Source organism: Hypomesus nipponensis, chromosome 28 (assembly GCF_054491055.1).
Source record: "Hypomesus nipponensis isolate SF chromosome 28, ASM5449105v1, whole genome shotgun sequence".
Lineage (NCBI taxonomy): Eukaryota > Metazoa > Chordata > Actinopteri > Osmeriformes > Osmeridae > Hypomesus > Hypomesus nipponensis.
This window is the reverse complement of record NC_140388.1, coordinates 1385627-1397780: the sequence shown is the minus strand read 5'-3', so window position 1 is coordinate 1397780 and position 12154 is coordinate 1385627. Positions and strand designations below refer to the sequence as shown.

Here is a 12154-nt window from a genome sequence, read left to right as displayed (position 1 = left end):
TTGTGTAATCCATGCCTGGGAATGGCTCAGTTGGCTGAGATGTTGTGCTGGTAAGCAAAGGGTTGTAGGTTCAAAACCAGTCAGAGGCATAGTTTTTAATTTTTTATTCTGACAAAACGGTTTCTAGTCTTCCGATAAATCCTCCGGTTGTAAAACATAGTAATGCGTGTTTATTTGAGCCCATCACAACACTCATCTGTTTAGCGAGACTGTGTAAACCATGGCAAAACAAGCCAGGTTCACTACAGTAGCTAGCTACTTGTAGTCTCCGCATGGTAGAGATAACGCTAATGGTTATCTCTAATGAAGTAAATTGATTGTTTAGGTGGATCCCATGTCTGTTGCACAAATTCATTTCAGTAACCTAAGCCAGGACACATCCCCACTGATGCTAGGTATGATTTGAAATTCCCTTCCATGACAAGTTATGGCACTCCAAACAACCTTTTAAAAAAACGATCAGTTATTCTTTACGGCAGCAACCCAGTCATCCTGTTGTCCCATTTTCATAGGAAATGTACAAGCGGTTTCAACTTTGTCTGAATCTAACAACGCTTACCACAGAAGAAACAGCTTACTTTTTAATACAGTAACTGAACATGACACTATTCATCACTGAGAATAGCTCCATAGGCTGAGGTTGTTGACCAGTAAAGTATAAGGTTGTAGGTTGGAATACAGCCATTATCTTTTGGCCTGTCATCAATTTTGATTATCTGTTTAGTTAAACAGGATGACATCATTCTGAAATACCATGCACAATTTCATGCAATTTCACCTTAAAATGTCAACCGTTTCTTAACCTTTGTCCCAAAGCTGACCAAAGTTAATCATGACGAAAACATGAAGTAGTTTTGCTCTTTTGTTGTCCAACTCTTGATCTTCTACAGTGTACATGTTTATAATATTTTGCGGAGGAACCCGCATCGCTGCTTGCAGCTATATTTGTTGGTATTATTATTGGGTGTGCTTTGCCTTCGGCAAGGGCACAACCATTGTTATCTCACATATATATTATAATTTTTATTTATTTATTTTCCCACACCTAAAACTGTCAATATTTGGACTACATAGGCAAGCTAGGTGTCAAAAGTTTTGTCTTGATAGCGATTGAGTTGCTTGTATTGGGATTTAGGTTCCGTTGCACGGTTTAGTAGACATTACGTTTTTGTGGCGAAAAGTGAAGCTAACGGTAGCTAACTTTCTAGACACAGTCACTGACGCCACTAATGTCACTAACGTCACGAAAACTCGCGTGACTATCTCTAGCAGAACATTAGTTTAGCAGCTTGTTAACCTCTGGGAGATGGCTAGGCTAACTTCTTTACAGCAAGGCAGCTGCAGAAACGCCACAAGCAAAGAGGCCTGGGTGATAACGATTTGCTCATTTTACTTCGTGATATGACACACAATTGTGATGTGAAATGTACAATATAAGGTAATATTATTAAGGAAGTACATCTACTTTCGGAAACGGTAGTCTACAATCTCACTGAAGCATTAGCATCATGACATTAGCCTCTGTTGCCTGGGCAACACATACTACTGCGGTCTATGATGCATCTGTTTTCGATCGTTAAAATAAACATTCCTCACAAATACATTTTCGTTGTGGGATTTATTATGACATTAGATTACAAGTAAACGATTTTTGGGTAAAATTTTCATTACCTGTGGTTTCAAACCAGTGTAGCTCACTGCAACGCTGTAGCCTAGTCCTGTAGCTAACAAAAACATCTCCACAGCTGTTTACAGTACTAGTAGGAAGTCAAACGGCGGCACATGTTCGGCACTACCCTTACTTAAATCAAAAGTCTTTCAATAGGTGAAACTATCTGACTAGTGACTACTAACCTGAACTAACATTGCCACAGCCTAAACTTTGTCAATCTGTTCATGAAAATAATTCATTTCAGCCTAGACTTTACAATGGAAGTAACGTTAAATCGAATTCAACCAACGCAATCGCTACCAAGACAGTCTAGTAGTAGTAGAAGCCTTCAATTTACCGGGGCAACTTCTCTACGCAGCAGGGCTATATTGCATTTTGCCTTGTTGGGAAAAACTTACAATGACATTTAAGTCATACAGATTAGGTCAATTTTTACACCGGTCTGCCAAATGTTTTCGTTTTAATTCAACTATGAGGTTGCTGATCACCTTTCCCTCTTGCAGGGGAAATGAGAAGACAACTATTTCATTCCACTCTTCACTCTGCATTCACACTGCCGCGACGCGAATCGCTGGCCATCGCTCACCTTTCATGTAGATTCATGTAGAATGTAGTTCTCTAAAGTTACTGTTGTAGTTGTAATGGCCAAGTGTGCAGACTTGGGTTTACGTACTCGCAACATCGATCAAAATACAACTTACAAAAAAAAATACAAAACTGTTTAATAAACATACACGTTGACGTGTAAAAACATATTATATTACTCAAAGTCTCTGCTAATCTGTCAATACGACTAGGGAGTTCCAGCCGGGCTACTACTGTACTGTAACTAGCTTGAACAAAGTTACGTGATGTGACGAGAGACTGAATTTGAAAGTATAAAAAAACACCAGGAGCAACGTTGGCAAACCTGCGCCGGGTCTCATTCTTTTTATTAATGTCTTTGTACAAATACAGGGACGTATCGTACAGGACTGGATATGCAGCCACACAGGCGATTAGCTTCTCCATCTTAAAAACTGAAAGTTTTTTAAACCGTTTCTGAGATTTACATGGGTGTTTACGAGAAAGCCCAGAGTGCAGATTGAATCGCTTAGAGCGGAGGGAAGCTTCGGGTGTCGTTGAAAACATATTTCTAGTTTGCCAGCATTGCCACAATTTTCGCTCTTCATGCTTTGTTTTTGGATCAATAGATAGCTAATTTTGTGCTGGTTGTAGACAGTTGTCTGTGGAATCCAAAAGACTTACACATTTGTTCAGAGCCCCACGAAAGCGAGACAAAGTCCAACTCTCGCCCCATAGAGTCCAATGCAAATGTGGTGACAAATTCGTCACAGAAAACAAAAAATAACAAGATTTATAAACTGCCGTTATAGTCGTATTTCTGAACGCACAGCCATATAAAGGACATCGATGGTTTCGGCAGAGTCTTGGGTCTCGGAAAATTTTATTTTTTTGTATTGGACGTATAGTTTTGCCTCTACGTTAACTTGTTTGAGGTGTGGATTCTTGCTAGATTTCTGGTAGTCTCTGCCTTCAGCGCATTAGCAGCCATAGCTGCACCATCACCGTGGCAACCACACAAACAAGCGCCAGTCTCTTACACAGGTGATTGGTATTAGCTGATTAGTGGAGACACAAGACAAGCGATTCAGTCAACTCGTCTCATTAAAAGACTAAGAGCACCACAACTACTACCACTACTGATACTGCTATATCTTATGCCACACTACAACTACTAATTCTGAAGATGCTGCTAATATCTCTTTTGCCAACTACTATGCTAATGGTAGGCTACTGTTTTGTTCTACAACGCCACCGAGTGCGTTCACTTGACTATGAGAAACCCGATAGCCATTGTCGGTTTATGCCAATAATAGTATTGCTCCGTTTACATGTGTAATTAGCGTCACTGTGTCCAATCCCGACCGCTGTAAACTACTATTGTCCAAACCCGAACGGGGTTTGGACACCCAGTTTCCGGTCTTTTTGCCACCATTTTCTTTTGCAATCGCTAGCAAAGTGTAAGTAATATTATTTTAGGCATACCAAACAATCTACGTGTCAAATTTCATAAACATATATGGACGTTTACATGTCTAAATAATTTAGGAAAGTTACATTGATGAGAGAAAGCCGAAAGACCACTCGGGCGACACTCGGGCGACGCTTTTTACTATGACATGAGAAGAGTTCAACAAAACATCCAGCAGGTGGTGGTAAACAGTCAAATTTAGATTTTATCGCATAGTTTGGAGATGTTGAAGCGTGATATCTTATTGTCCCCGTATATATTGACAGCATTATAGTAAGTTTGGTGACCCTGGATCAAGTTAATATCCCCGGAAAAAGAGCAGCAACGAGTGTTTACTACGAGTATAAGTGTGGTCGGGTTTGGACAAGGGTAGCGCACGGCTAATTTACCGGCGCCAGCGTCTTTTTACCGGCTCTAGTAAAGGATAAGATAACTCTAATTTTTTTTTACAATATTTAGTTCGAAAGGTAAGAAGTTAAAGCTTAACGTGAAATCAGTAAATCAGCTGAAAACGTGATACAATCATTGTTATCAATATTTGAAGTGGCATTTCATCAGAATGTTAGCTAAAAACCGGTCTGGATTGGACACAGTGACGTTAGTAGGGATGGGCGAACGATGCCTTGTGAAGCTTTGGTGGTTTCTTCCGGATTGCTCCGAACCAAAGAGCCGAACTATTGGCGCATTGAAATTGGAGAGCACAGTGACATCTAGTGGTCAGCTAAAATTATAGCAGCCGTTTAAACCAACTGAATGCGATGTAGGCCTACCAGTGGTTTCTGGCAGTACTTAGCCTCGTTAATTATTCAATGTCGTTCATTTTTGTAAGGCTACGTGATGGTCTAATTTTCGTGTTCATCTTAATTATAACCATACAAACCATGTAAACCTTACAACCATGTAATTTTCATACAATAAATATGTTTAACTGTGATGTACTGGTCTACACCACACTTTGTAATGTTCTGCAAACAGTATAAGGGCGGTAGAATGCTTAAGTGTATGATAGTATTAAATGACTGCTGATACAGAGTGGTAGCTTACACAACCACTCTGCTTATATAGCTGTCTCATTCCTTACATTTGTGATATGTATTGTGCCTCTTGAAATTAAACTTTTTCTTTGATTGCTTCACAACGTTCAAACCTATTCTCCCGCATTGTATTTAAGCACTTAGCTTTGTGAGATGATGCAGTTCAGCTACCACACTGCCTCTTTAGAGTGAGTCACACATTTTCAAAATTAATTTCAGCTTGCAGGTATTTTCTCATTTCTGTATTTTCAGCCATTTAAAAAATTTATTTCAGATTTCAGCATTCCAACGCATTTTCAGCAGGAAATGCCTTTTCTAGTTGTGAGAATGCTGTTAAGCATTCCTCTGATGTTCATATAGTTTAACTAACAGAAACAAGTTATACCTTAAAATGTAGGAAAACTTGTCCTCTTTCAGCCAATGTAACTACTAAAGAGCTCACATTGACAGATTTTCAGCTTTGATTATTGAAGCGAGAGCAGCCTTCCAAATTCTCTCACTAACTTCAATGGAGAGGTGGGTAAAATTCGTCAGAGAATTTCGAAAGTAGACGTGTTTTTAAACTGCCGGTTTATTTGGACTACATAGGCAAGCTAGGTGTCAAAAGTTTTGTCTTGATAGCGATTGAGTTGCTTGTATTGGGATTTAGGTTCCGTTGCACGGTTTAGTAGACATTACGTTTTTGTGGCGAAAAGTGAAGCTAACGGTGACTAACTTGCTAGCCACAGTCACTGACGCCACTAACGTCCCAGTCACTGACGCCACTAACGTCACTCACGTCACGAAAACTCGCGTGACTATCTCTAGCAGCACATTAGTTTAGCAGCTCGTTAACTTCTAGGAGATGGCTAGGCTTAGGCTAACTTCTTTACAGCAAGGCAACTGCAGAAACGCCACAAACAAAGAGGCCTGGGTGATAACTATTTGCTCATTTTACTTTGTGATATGACACACAATTGTGATGTGTAATGTACAATATAAGGTAATATTATTAAGGAAGTACATCTACTTTCGGAAACGGTAGTCTACAATTTCACAGAAGCATTCGCATCATGACATTAGCCTCTGTTGCCCTGGCAACACATACTGCGGTCTATGATGCATCTGTTTTCAATCGTTAAAATAAACATTCCTCACAAATACATTTTCGTTGTAGGATTTATGACATTAGATTACAACTAAACGATTTGTTGGTGAAATTATCATTACCTGTGGTTTTAAACCAGTGTAGCTCACTGCAACGCTGTACTGTAGCATAGTCTCTTGAAGAACGCTAGTAGCGTTAGCTAAAAAAAAACATCTCCACAGCTGTTAACAGCTCGTAGGATGTCAAACGGCGGCTCATGTTCGGCGCTTACCCCTTACTTCAAAAGTATTTCAATAGGTGAACCTATCTGACTAGTGACTACTAACCTGAACTCCATTGCCACAGCCTAAACTTTGTCAATCTGTTCATGAAAATAATTCATTTCAGCCTAGACCGTACAAACGGAAGTAACGTTAAATCGAATTAAACCAACGCAATCGCTACCAAGACAGTAGTACAGTAGTAGTAGCCTACAATTTACCGGGGCAGTTTCTCCACACAGCAGGGCTATATCGCATTTTGCCTTGTTACTGACAATGATCGCTACCACTGACATTTTTATGAATGAGTGATTTTCCCCTAACTAAATGTCAAGTTTATTCACGTTTTTGGGGGCATATTTTCAGTTAGCAGATGGTACTATTTTAATCGCGATTCCATCTGAGATAGCTACTGCTGGTAACGTCGTTGTTAAAATAAGCTTCAAAGGGGTTCTTTATTAATGAATGAATGCAAGATGAGTAGGCTAAATGCCTGAAAATATCACGAGAAGGGAAAAACTTGCAATGACATTTAAGTCATAGAGATTAGGTCAATTTTTACACCGGTCTGCCAAATGTTTTCGTTTTACATTGTGATATGAAACACGTTTGTGAAATGTAGCTAGCTAGCTAAATATGATAGCTCTATTGCTACTACGCTGATATTATTAGAGCTAAGCTAGTAGATCTACTTTCGGAAACAGTGGTCTGCTGTTTCACAGAGGAGTTAGCTCTAGCTGTTACCCCAGCACATCTGCTACTATCTGCAGTGTTACCAAGTGTTAGACCTAGCTACAGCTAACTTGCTACCTTGTTAGTCTTCCGTTCCAGACCTCTTCTGGGAGGTACTGAACAAATCCTCCAGCCACCAGCTAGTGCCGTAGTGGTAGCCAGTTAGCTAAAAAAAAATCTAGCTAGTTTAGTCAACTTTGTTGTCTTTGGTAGAATACAGAGTGATTATTTAAAGTCAAGTAGCTAGGTGAAATGTTCGGTTTACACATAACAACAGACCAGGATGGTTTACAAAGATACCTTTTCCATTCATACGTCTGAGCTTGCTTTTAAATAACAGAAAACATTAATATATGGAGTTTAGATGGTTTTATGAATCAATAAGTCCTACACCAGCTTGCGATCCACTTGGGTCGGGAGTCGGGACCCACCACTTGAGAAACACGGTCCTACACATAATTAGACAAAATGTAATATTGACGTCCCATAGCCTACAATTGACCTTTTAAATATAGCAAAGATGGGTGTTGATTTTTTAATCCTTAATGTATTGTGTAAAATTAGCTACATTATGCTGATGTCTTTCTAACCCGGTGCAACAGGTGCCCTGAGAGGATTAAGGAGTTGAAGAAGCAGATGCTGTGTCTTCCTCTTGTTGGGCAACCAACAAGTTGTTTATCTGATTACAATTTAATAAGTTACCTAGCGCTGCATCTTCATGAGCTACATTTGGCCTCCTTCTCTTCCAACCAACCAGTATCACCTCTCCTCCATCTGAGTGATGCATTTTGCTGAGTGACAATTTTTACAAACTTATTGTCAAGGGAACACAATGGTCAGAACTGCAGTCATACACTTAAATGCTTTTTTAAATATGTAAACACCAGAAGACTATGGGCAGCTGGGGCAGCCGCAAGCACACCCTCACAATTTCCCCAGAAATTGTATGCTCTCTAGTTATTGTAATTTCGCTCATGAACACATTGGTAAAAAGTTTTGAAATTTAGTATATTGATACAACATGCCACAACTACGGCCCAAACACAGACTGCCCCACATCAGACCATAGGGTGCGCCACAGGCCACATCCAAATTTCCACTTTTCAGAGTGATTGCATTTCCACCCCATTGCTCCAATTTTTCTGAAACTTGGTGTGCATGCTTCATTTTTCATGAGGAACAAAAAAGCCTCAAGGACCCATAAGGTCCACCATGATGGATTTTCCTGTACAGTTATAATTTTGGAAAATCTTCAGAATAGATCTCCTACAACAAAGTTGAAATTGACTTGAAATTTTGTACAGATGTGTATCATTGACATATTAAAAAGTATTACTTAAGACAGTTGAATCAAATACAAAATGTCTGAAAGGGGTGTATTTATGTAAATGTCCACATTGCCTCAATACGTTTGTGTCACTAAATTGAATGTAATTTTGAATGATGGATAGGCTTTAAGATGACACCACCCTGAAGTACCCTACAAAGTTTCACCTTGATATGTAAAAATATTAGAATTACAGCTGTTTGAGCTTGGACCAAATCTGACAATGCTTGCCATTGGATAAACATCTCATTTTATTATCCAGTTGATGACTGAACATGGCAGTCCAGATCTGGCAATGGCTCAATTGTCTGAGATGTTGTTCTGATAAACAGAGGGTTGTAGGTTCAAAACCAGTCAGAGGCAAAACATTCTTTTTTTTTTGACAGAACGGTTTCTAGTGTTCCGGTCAATCCCCCGCTTGTAAAACATAGCAATGAGTGTTTATTTGAGCCCATAACAACACTCCGATCATCTGTTAAGCGAGACTGTGTAAACCACAGCAAAACAAGCCAGGTTTACAACAGTAGCTAGCTACTTGGAGTCTACGTATGGTAGTGTCAGATTCACAACCGAATTTGTTCAAATGAAGTAAATTGATCATCAGACATCTCTCTGAAGTACCATAAACGATTTCACCTTGGTATGTCAAAATATGATTGAATTAGAGCTGTTTCAACATTGGCTGAATCTAACAACGCTTACCACAAGAGAAACGGCTTACTTTTTTGTACAGTAACTGAACATGACAATATTCAACACTGAGAATAGCTCAAATAGCTGGAACGGTGACCTGCAAAGTATAAGGTCGTAGGTTTGAATCCAGCCACACTGTTTGAGTCTGTCTTAAATTAGAATATATGTTGAGTTAAACAAGATGACATCGTTCTGAAGTACCATGTGCAATTTCACCTTGATATGTCATAAGATCATTGAATTTCAGCTGTTTAAACTTGGGCCAAATCAAACAATCTGTGCTACAGGAGAAACACCTTTCTTTTTGTATACAACAACTGACCACATATTCCCAACCTTGCGGGTAGCTCAAAAGGGTTGAAGCAGTGTCCTATAAAGTGCAAAATCACAGGTTCGAACCCAGGCACAGTCTTTTGGCTTGTCATAATTTTGATTAATTGTTTAGTTAAACAGGCAGACATCCTTCTGAAATACCATCCTCAATTTCATGCAATTTCACCTTGAAATGTCAACCGTTTCTTAACCTTTGTCCCAAATCTAACCAAAAACTAATACTCATATCATGCAGTCGGAGCACAGCTAGACAATCAGCGTCAGCACCCTTGGGTACCCAGCATGCAGTGCGACGTCAAAAAACGCAAAGACGTGTGGAAAATGATTTGGTTACAAAAGCCGTGCCAGGGATTTCAGTTGTTGTGTTCGTTTAGTTAGATGTTTTGTAATGTTATTGTTGGTTAGTTAATATAATCTTGTTGGTCACCCTGATTGTGTGTGTTGTGTAGTTTAATGTGACCAGAGAGTCAGCTGCTGTCCTGTTACAGGCTATTCTCGCAAGGAGTTGAATATGAGCCTTTCCCTAGCCCAGTTGCCCACATGACTATTGTTCGTTGTGCATTGACTGAGAGTCGGGAAAGAGATACTCAAGAAGAGTTTCAATATCCTATGGTCAGAGTGGGGTCATAGTGGGTAATAGTGGGGTCGAAACTAACATCAGTAGATTCTGCAACATAACCATGAGCACATTTACCTGTATCAGACTTAGTGAACTTTCAAAAATTGTCAGTGAATCTAACTCCACAACCTCAGATATTGATCCTATACCCACAACATTCTTTAAGCAAGTGTTTGATAGTGTCTCAGGTCTGGTGCTAGAGATTATAAACACATCCCTTAGAACTGGCGTCTTCCCAGATCCCTTCAAAACAGCTGTTGTAAAGCCCCTATTAAAGAAACCCAAATTGGATAACAGTCTACTTGCAAATTACAGACCAATATCAACTACCAGCATCAAATGATAATAAAATATATTTATGAAAATATAAAAAAAATATTAGGAATGCTTAAGCACTCCTAAAAAGGATCTAAAATTGCCACTGAATTGTACCCTCTCCAGTTACATTAATAAATGTAGGACTTACAGGGGTCCTGACAACAGGGGAAATAACTTCAGTGTCACTTTTCAAAAGAGACTATTTACATGCATGTACTCCAAATGGTTCAAGAACAGCTTTTAATTTACTTTGGGTATGCTGTTTAGGTGTTTTCAGGCAAATTTAACAGGATTCTGGGACTTTGAAACACATACCGGCCCGCCCCCCCCCCCCCTCCCCTACACTTTCTCCCTCACTTTCTTTTTCCATACTTGTCTCTGCATCTGTTATTTGATGTTGCAAAAGAACAATGCTGCTCCAGTATATTAATGACATTGGCATGCGAAGTTCTTTCGTTACGGTAAATCATGGCGACGCCATAAAACCTTCAGGAGCAACTATTCCTAACGGTCATTTACCCAAGAGGTAGTTTCAACAGATAGCCATCTGTTCTACCATAAACAATTCCCTAACATCTTCTAACACTTTGCAACTCTTGAACTCAACTGAAATCATCCCCCTTTACATTCCTGTAAGAAACTGTCTCAACATGTGTTACTTCATCAAACAACATTGAAGCTTACAAACCACACTACACTAAAACAACATTAATTTTATATTCAACCCAAAATTATATTACAGATGGAAATTACATTTGTCATTTATTTCAGAGGACATTGTGCATTCTTTTTTTGTGGAGGGGTACAAACCAATTTGAGCATGTCTGTATTTCTAAACATGTTAGATTACATGGCTAAATTGCACATATTGTAGATGTTTTGCATTGTATGTACTTTTGCAAAAAATCTACAGTAAATTGAAAAGTTGTTGCGCATTGCCGTACCTTCCAAATCAAAGTTCAATTCACGCCAGTGACATACCACTAGGGGTTTGACTCAAATTAAACATGCGATTCCAATATTGTTTGTAAAAAGGAAATGTGTTAGCTAGTGAGTTCTCTTGCATTTTTATTGTTGCTAAAAGAAAAATTATACAATCATTGTTCAACCTGATAGTCATTGGCTTTGTCTCTCTTGTAAATGTGTCAAATGTACACATTTCCATTAAATGCATACTGTGCACTATAAGTGAACACTGGACTTGGGTGTAATAAATGTGTGTAAAAAATGCTAAGAGGTTTACTGTCGTCCAGACAGGTGTCATTTCAACAAAGAACCTGTCTGTGCATCTGCCTGTCTGATTTGTCTCCTGCTTCTGTCACACTCTTTGCCCATTATAGTGTGTGAAACTAAAATAATGGCTTGCAGTGACCTGCACAATGTTATTACAGTGCCATTTTTTATTACATTGCAAACGTGCCACCATTTCCCTCACTCTACCCTAACAAATTGCCATTTTTAGTTAATTTACAGAAATCTATGGCTGTAGTGTTTAAAAAACCTAATGTGTACACCATTAGACCCACAAACAGTGGGTTAGCAACACAAATATGAACATCACACAAGGGTTGAGGAAACGTCACCTCCCCTTACCACAACAACAATGTGTACATTTAACTCCGGAGGGAAAAGTTGGTACAAATGAAGATTTTTTTTATTGGATACAAATGTATTAACTCGATAGCTGTAATGATTATGCAAGGTGCTCTTGGAACTTGAGACAATTATAACCTAATGAATAATTGAATAGCTGCACATTTTAGTGTGTTTTGAAGGCAAAAAAGTACAATTAAAGTAACACCCATTTTTGAACCCTAGACATATGATCCCCAATGATGCCACAATATTTGTTTTCACTGGTGCATAGTGCCTATGATGCAATTGATGATTAAGATGTTAGTGAAACACACAAATACAGCTCACTTTAACTATAGATAGTGCAGAGTGCCCCATGATAAAATTGGTGGCACACGCACAGATTCCTGAAAGTATAGATTGGGCACAATGCCTGTGATTATGTTGGTGACACACACAGATGTCTGGA

General features: G+C 39.0%; 1 protein-coding gene across 7 annotated transcripts in view; it reads left to right on the top strand.

Moving 5' to 3' along the window:
• slc23a2 (solute carrier family 23 member 2) overlaps window positions 1-12154 on the top strand; it is an 86258-nt gene that overhangs the window by 58239 nt on the left and 15865 nt on the right. The gene's annotated exons all lie outside the window — the stretch shown is intronic.